This window comes from Atractosteus spatula, chromosome 18 (genome assembly GCF_055471065.1).
Source record: "Atractosteus spatula isolate fAtrSpa1 chromosome 18, fAtrSpa1.hap1, whole genome shotgun sequence".
Lineage (NCBI taxonomy): Eukaryota > Metazoa > Chordata > Actinopteri > Semionotiformes > Lepisosteidae > Atractosteus > Atractosteus spatula.
Genome location: NC_142723.1, coordinates 12,449,641 through 12,458,147, shown reverse-complemented (window position 1 = coordinate 12,458,147; position 8,507 = coordinate 12,449,641).

Below are 8,507 nucleotides of genomic sequence, written 5' to 3'. Positions count from 1 at the left end.
GTATTTTTTTTATCTTGGGATGCAACCTTTTCCTTACAGGCAAGCAATTCTTTACACAACAAGCTAAGCTTTCCTTGTACAAATGCTCGTTAGTTCTCCTTATTTACTCTGAGCATTTTTTTTTCAAAATCTCCTCTTAACATACTGCATTGCAGGTAGATGCTATATAAATTAACTAAATGCTCCCATGAGACATATCATAACTTATTCAGTGTGCACATAATGTGTTGCATTCTTGAAATGTGCTATGTACCGTCACCCTACAAATGCACAAATGATAAACTTTTTATACTATAGCTTATGTACATGTACAGAAAGGGCTGTTTGAAGAGCTGGGTGTCCGATCCTCCCTTGTCTCAGCTATTTCCCTACATCTCTCCTGCTTTCGTCCAACTGCTGGCCTGGTGTCCACATCTGTCCTGGGAGAAACTTTCCGCTGGAACTGGACGAGATCAGCCAGGAGTGTCAATAGTCTTTGTCCGAGAGGTAAATCCATCCATCTTTCTCTGAGTTTTCCTTTGATCGGGAGAAGGGAAGAGTGGAGAGAAAGTGCAGTTTTATGGTTGCACCCCACACAATAAATAAAATGCCATGTTGTGACATTTCTTGGTAGGCTTTGTGGCCGTGTTGGAGCAACCATGTGGGTTGTTGCGGTTGTTTGAATAGGATTAAAAAATAGACATTAATTTGTTTGTCCTATGTTATCGCTAACTGTGGCTGAAAAGCTGATCAACACTTTTGTCTTCTCCCGAATTGACTACTGTAACGCTCTACTCACTGGGGTTTCTAAGTCCACACTGAACAAACTCCAGTATGTCCAACATTCGGCAGCCAGAATCCTGACCAGGTCTAGTGCAAGTGATCACATTACTCCTATCCTGGAGTCCCTGCACTGGCTTCCTGTCAGGTTTTGTGTCAACTTCAAAATCCTCATGCTCACCGTCAAGGCTCTGCATGGCTTGGCACCTCAGTACCTGTCTGAGCTACTATCACCCTACTCTCTACTACTCTCTCACCCTACTCACCCTACCTTCTCTAAACTCCTTCAAATCCAGACTCAAAACCTTCTTTAGAACAGCCTTTACTTAACTGGTTATTTACCCCTCTGCTCCTACTGTATTCAGTACCCCCATCTACTGTCTCCTCTCATTGTGCATACGTTGGGTATTTTTTTCATTGCTGTTATTGTAGTTCTCTAAAGTGCTTTGAGAAGCCACCTTTAAGGTGCTATATAAAATAGTTTATTATTATATTATTTGTTTCTGTATTTTATTTTCCAGCTGCAAGAGCGTGTTTCTGGAATGTGTGACAGAACTGAGAACCCCCAGTTTTAATTAGCATCATCCCTGATTGAAGGCCTTCTGATCAGAACCTAGTCTTTGGTGAAAATGCCGTGTTTGAAGAGGTACGTTATCTTTTCTGATTCTGCATACTGATAGTGGGCGATCGTATTACTGAAAAGCAGCCAGTCAAGGCTGTGGGCGTCTTCATACCCTCGGCTGTAGAAGATGTGAAAAAAAGTTATTGTAACTTTAGTAACCAGTCACAACTACAGCGCTTTTGCTTTTCAGCAGTTCCATTTCCCTCATCTTTCTGATGAGCTGTACTGTGTGTCAGTTTGGCCAGACACTACACAAGGTGTGTCTATGTTTATACCACACTCTGCCGGCCTTTACAGCTCCTACTAGTGGCACGATCACAAAGGATGCTGTCTAATAGATAATTAAGGATATCCTGACTGACTGCCAGTTTTTTATTAACAATTGAAGAACCCCTCTTAGAATTAGGAAATGATGTAGCCTAGCGTCTGAGTTATATCTGGACTGTTGGTCTCAATGAAGAGTTTTATTAGTTGATCCGCTCGGGAGTTCCCCCAGATTCGTATTTTTACACATCTGGCACTTGCCTGTCAGCGCAACGGAAAGAAACAGCGAGCGCCAGCCGTCCCCTCCTGTTCTGGGGACTGACTGGGGTCGCTGACTGCCGGTGGATTTCAGAGGAGCTCTGGTTTCTAACTCAGCTGCAGGAAGGAAGCTGCCTGATCGATGTGCGAGGCGCTGCTCTGATCTTCACGACGAGGCCCCTGCGGTTTGTCAGCATCCTGTCTAGTGTCCCGAAGCCACGCAGCGCTGTGCTCTGAGCAGCACAGACAGGGATACAGAGGCGGGTCACGCAGGCGCCTGCCGAGCCTGCCATCATCAGACTGCCTTTGAAGTCTGTAGGGGGGGACAGGGGGCCGGCAGATATACCCACATTGGTTTCATCTACTGGACGTAGCAAAGCGGATAGGGTCACGTTTTGACGTGGGGGCTTGCACCGCAGCGCGCCTGTGATTGCCATATTTAGATGTGGTTGGGCAAACTTTATTTAGCAGTCTGGGCTGCTCGATTGCAAGGGTACACTGTTAGAATAGTATCCCGTCCATTGATCAGATCTCCACAACTCTCCCCTACAGAGAACGTCTTTCATCCTGTCACTCTTCTGTGGATGATACCTAGACCAGAAAAGAAGTCTTCCTCAGCTGGGAACTGACGAGATGGAGGAGAGGTTTTTCAGAGTCAAAGGCTTTGGTTGCATTACCAGGATTTGCTTCTCTTTGGATCTCATTATAAATGTTTGAGGCAAACAACATGCTACGTCAGGTCTTGATTCAAGATCTGTACCTGCAAATGCAGCTTTCTGCCAGGTGTCCCTTCTTTACTGACTTGCAGCACTTCCTTTGTCACTGTCTTCGCGGGGCGATTTCACAAAGTCCTCTCTTGCTCAGAAGGACGCTGTCATGTCAGCCACACTTCCTTCCTGAATGTCTCTGTCTGTCAAAATGGCAGCAGGCAAAGGCGTACCTGCCCTGCTGCTTCCTGTGGGCAGGTCGGCTGTTGTTTGGGTTGTAAATCACTCTCGCAGGAAATCTTTCTCAGTTTGTCTCTCTGGGTGCTTTCTCTTCCTCTCGGTGTGGATTTCAGTCTTTCTCTCTTGTTGTCCCCCTGTCCCCGTCCCTGTCCCGATCCCAGCAGATAGGAAATAGGTGCCCTTTTCTAGCTGCTCCCAAGGAGCTTCCCTTAGGACTAGGCCAAGATCCTGCAGAGAGCTGTAGACTGGAGAGGCTTGGTGATTTCATTCCTGCTGAGAACTTATGCACTTATTCATTGGACTTAATGACCAATCACTTGCTTAATTAGTACAAACTGGCAAGTTTTCAAGGTCCTTTCTCATTGGCCGTTTAAAGTTTCTTAAGACAATGCAGGGTGTTCTCTGTATTAGCGTTGAAAGCTCCTTTCCCTATACAAGGTGAAACTACTGTATTATTGTGTTTTTGTGTACAACTCAAAGCAAAATGAGACAGACCATGTGGCCAGTGATTTTTTAGGTCCCCCTTCAGTAATGTCCCCAGAGATAGTTTAGAATGGTAAAAAGTCATTTATTCCTGCATTATTTTCACTGTGCTTTTTGTCTATTTACCAGGCGTTCACTGAACTTTCCTACAGTGGAACAAGATGGTAACACAGTAAATCATGCCTCTGTGGGTGAGTAACACCGCTGTCTGTAGTTTTGAAGATGGCAAATCATGGCATTATTATAGTCTAGGGTAGTAAGGATCAGTAAATGTACTATACAGGGATGTTAAGCTCCGATAGTGTGTAGAATTACTGCTCACAGTTACCATAGTAAAAGTTCATGATTTTTTCCCCTCACTACCCAGCACCATAGACACAATGATAACCAGCCAATGTGCTCCAACTCTTTCTTAACATCTGCATTCTGTGAGGGTTCGCTTTGTTTGTTTTGTGACAGACATCGGAGGCAGAAATCAGGTAGACGAGCAAGGTGTGTTGGGGTCCAAACTAGACGTTCCTTTTGGTCCACGATTCTGAAGTTGGCTACATTAAGAAACCGTGATGCAGGAAAAGCTCTCTGAAGTCACAGGTCACAGCGTTCAGTAGCTGACAGTATTTCAATTTCAAATCTCTGGACCGTGACACTCGACAGGAAGAGAGCAGAAACCAATGAGACAGGAAGAGGTGCAGTTTTGAAAGATATGACGCAGGGCTTGCTCTGAACAGGAGTTATCTTGATGCCGTTCCATTTTTATGCAGACATTGCTGGTGTGTTTCTGTGTGGGAGCGCTTTGTGGAATTAACTTCAGCTGACGGGGCTGTAGTCTTACTGAGGAGTGCGGCTTTCCTCCTCTTTTTAAGACGGCTCAGAGCTAACTTGACCTTAAAGATGGATCTCTTTCGTTCTTGAGGAAGGATGACTGACACGCTGCAAAACTGAGCAAAGACTTTTAGAAGACGGGCAAAAGGAAACTAAAACATTCTAGACCGATATTCTTAGGAATAATCTGGCTAGCTTGATTAAAGACTCACTCGTCCTTGGAATTTGCTCAAGACTCCAGATTTAGTAGTTTGGGTAAGTGCTATTCTCTTAAGGGCTTAAAAAGACTTATAACTTCGGCTCTCCTTGCATAAAAGTTATGTCAGTCATACAAACTGTAAGATATAAAGGGGGTTAATTGATGTTCTTTTGACTGCTTGCTTGCCTTAACCAGGCGCTCATGTGCAGACGTTACCCTTACTTCATGTAAGGTGTATGTTTTCTTCTAAACCACAATTTCCAGCACTTATGTTCACTACATCTTGTGCAGAACTCGCAACAAATACTTTGACCTAATTTTTCTGGTTTGTCGATTCTGTTATCTGGTTTGCCCAGAGCGTTTCGCCAGCCTTTAAGAACCCATGTATTTCAAGCTATTATTTATACTATTTCAGGCTCAGAAAATGAAAGAAAAGTGAGGTGTGGATTGAATGGAAAGACAAAGGAGAATGGAAGTTATATAGATTGCCTTTGGATCTGCTGCACACTTGAACATGGATCAGCTCCAGCTTCATGGCAGAGATGAAATAATTCTTTTGGACGAGTTAAAATATTTTGCGCGGATGGGTTAGAGGAGTGGTTCTCAAGTCCTTGAGTACCTCTGTCTCAGCTGGTGTTTGCTCGTTAAGTGGAGCATTAATCACCTGTGCTAATTGCATTGATTTGCTTGCCTAGGCTTTTTTCCTGCACTCAGGCCTAAATGCTCAGTACAGCGACTCTCAGTTCGCATCCTGGGTAACACTTGTGTCTTCTGTTTTTGTTGCTCAGGCCAAGAGTTTAATCTCTAGCTAACGTGCTGTATATTGATTATTTTATTTGAGGCTTTGTTGAAATTTGCTTTCAGTGCTTAAAAATGTGCTTTCAGTTCTTAAAAATGAGCCTTCGGCGAATTTGTGAGTTATAGGGCTGCCCTCATTGAGGTGTGTGAGCTGAAATATAGCTATTTGGATTGAAGAAAAAAACAACACTGGCTCACCTGGCAGTTGTCTGATACAATGTCCTTCCCACTGGTGTGTGTTCATCATCAGTCAACACCATTTAATTAACGTTCTTAATTAGAAGGCCGAGGGTCAGCTGTACACACTCTCACTAAGGTATTTTTGATACCTAGGCCTGAAAGCAGGAAAAAGCCAGCAAACACAGGGGTCACCCAGGAAGTGGGTTGTGAACTATTGGATTAGAGAATGAAGAGTAACTTGATTCATTCTGTTTTTGCATCTGCCTGTCCTGTTCAGTTGACAGCTTCCCCATTTGCTGTCCATTATTCCTGAGAATGAAAGAAAATGACACGCAATGCTGCACATTTTATGCTAAACTTGAAATGCCCAAGAGTGTGTGAAATCAGGCATGAAGATCCTTGCTCTGTAAGCATCGTATCTTTTTTTTTTTGGTGAGCTGGCGTGCTGGTGAGCTTTTGGAATCCATGGGTAGACATTGAGCGCATTGACGATTAAGAGAACAACGATGTTATTGTATCTTTTAAAAGGTGCTTTATTGCTGCTTTTGCTGGTGCTTGTGACTGAAAAGGGATGCAGCCCAGCAGCAGTGGAGCTTATATTGAAAATGTACTTGAGCAACTAAACTGTTGCTTCTTGTTTCTTCTTTCAACGGGCAGGACTGCCTTTTCTTCCAATAACTGTAGTGAAAGCCTGAGTGAATGGACCAGATTAAACCGTCTCAGGCATGATATTCATGGTCTGACCTGAACTGTTAAAGTCCTGATTTTAAATGCCTGTTAGGATTCATCTAGCACAGCAGGGAGTAAGGAACATAAGAAGAAGTTAAGCTAACAGGAGGGTGACTCTTCATCTCATTTCACTCATCCCATTGCTTGTAGCTGAAAAAGCCCGAATCGTGCCCAGCACTTCCCTGAAGTTTGAAACCAGTGAATCCAACACTTTCCTCTTCAATACAAAAGCTGGTGCTTTCAATAAAAAGCATCTTGACTAAATGCATCCATTCATATTTTTTAGTGGTGTCCTTACACTGTGTTTGTAGAGATGGCGTTCTTGTATATTTTTGGACCTGAAGAACGCAGGTTCTTTGCCGTCTGCAGATATATACATATGTTAATGTGGTAAAACAATTAATAGCTAAACAAGTCACATACAGCCTTACATATTGTCGTGGTTTGACTGAACAAGAGTTCAAGATATTTTTTTTGCAGCAAAGTAGGTTCTAACAATCTTGGCTCCGACTGATGTCTCTAGCCTCAGTCAGCACATGCCCATAACAGCTTAGGTCAAACGGAAGAATGAGCTTTTCTTGTCTCCTACTGGATTCCTACTGGAATTCATCTGGGACAGCACCATGAGTTTGCCGCATCGAAAACACTCCCAGTGCATGTTCTTGTAATGTAAAGGGAGAGACCAAGAAAAACCCACATTGTCAGAAAGAGAGTTCCGTGCATCAAGTTATTCAAAGTGACAATGCAGTCCTCAAAGGGTGCATTGTATTGTAGAAATTTTATTGTATTTCATCTTAAATTTCATGTTCAAAATTAATTTTAAACGATCTGAAGCACAGCCTTAGTTCATCATTGTTGAGCACACAAACTGGTTTCTAATCCAATTTGGCAAAGACACAGACTACCGGATAGCATGCAGAGACGAGTAAACGTGCCTACAGCCTGCTGCAGAGTAACTGAAGACTTCAGGAACAGCAACAGAGTGAGTCCATATTTTCTGTGGCTCTCGATACTTACAAAGAAGCAGCAAAATGGATAGCTGGCCTTTTGAATTCTGGATACAGCGCAACAATACTGGATCCTAACAACCTAATACAGTTATCACACAGATGCTCTCCTCTCTTCTTCCTCTCCAGACAGACATGCTGCCCCAGGATGGCCAGGGATCTGCAGAATGTTTTACACTGCCCCTCAGTTAAACTACAGTAATTATATATAATATAATTATCAATGGGGATTTCAACCTGAAACCCCCAACAAGAGCCAATGAGGGGGCCAAAGAAATCTAAGAAATATTAAGTGTATTAATAATATGCACCTCTTTGTTTGCATTCTTGGTCATACTCAGGCACTTTGAGTCTACACTCTAGTCACTTTCATGCAGAATCTTTTTTTATAGTCCGATTTATTTTTACTCAAAGGGCTTTAGCCAAAGTAGCACCCAGTCGTGGTAACACTGAAAAGCTGAGAAAAACACATATGAGCCATAGTTCAAACCCTATTTCAGATGTGCAGATTCTTACTGTGAGGAGGACTGAGTTCACTTACAAGAGCAGTAGGACGTCCAGATTCCCTCTGTCGAACACTGTGTTTGTATGCCTTTTCTGTTGTAATTCAAGCTTTTCTGTGGAATCCTTTTTCGTTGGGAAAAGTTTGCCTTTTGCCAAAGACAGATATTCTACCTTCCTTTACTAAATGCATCCATTCTTATTTTGCAGTTGTGCCCTTACACTGTGTTTGTAGAGATGGCGTTCTTGGTTTCTTGGGATCTGAAGAACGCAGGTTCTGTGCCGTCTGCAGGTATATGCATATGTTCACGTGGTAAAACAATTAATGGCTAAACAAGTAGTGTGCATGTTCTAGCAGTCCCATACAGCCTTACAGTTGTCGTGGTTTGACTGAACAAGAGTTCAAGAGAGTTTTTTTGCAGCAAAGTTCTAACAATCTTGGCTCCGACTGACGTCTCTAACCTCAGTCAGCACATGCCCATAACAGCTTAGGTCAAAAGGAAGAACGGGCTTTTCTTGTCTCTGCATCCTACTGGAATTCATCTGGGACAGCACCATGAATGCTGCTACTACAGTATGTTTATATTACTAATATTGATTAATGAATCAAATCAAAGATACAGGTTTCCAGATTTTACTATGCGAAACAGTATTGTTTAAGACCGTCGCAACAATACAAATAATGAATCATCTTCCACAAATGGACTTTAATTGGAGGTGACTGAATACGTGCACCCCATTAACATGCTTCTCAATTATTCTACAGCCTCCAGGAGGTCTTGAATATGTCTGTGTTTCACAGAGGGAAGCCTGTTGGCTGAACCACTTCAGGTCGCTGAGGAGAGGTTTAAAACACGGCTCTTCCAGTCTTGACTGCAGAAGCCGATCTCTCTGCACAGCGTGATGAGGCTGAAATAGCACAGCCCTTCAGCAGATCC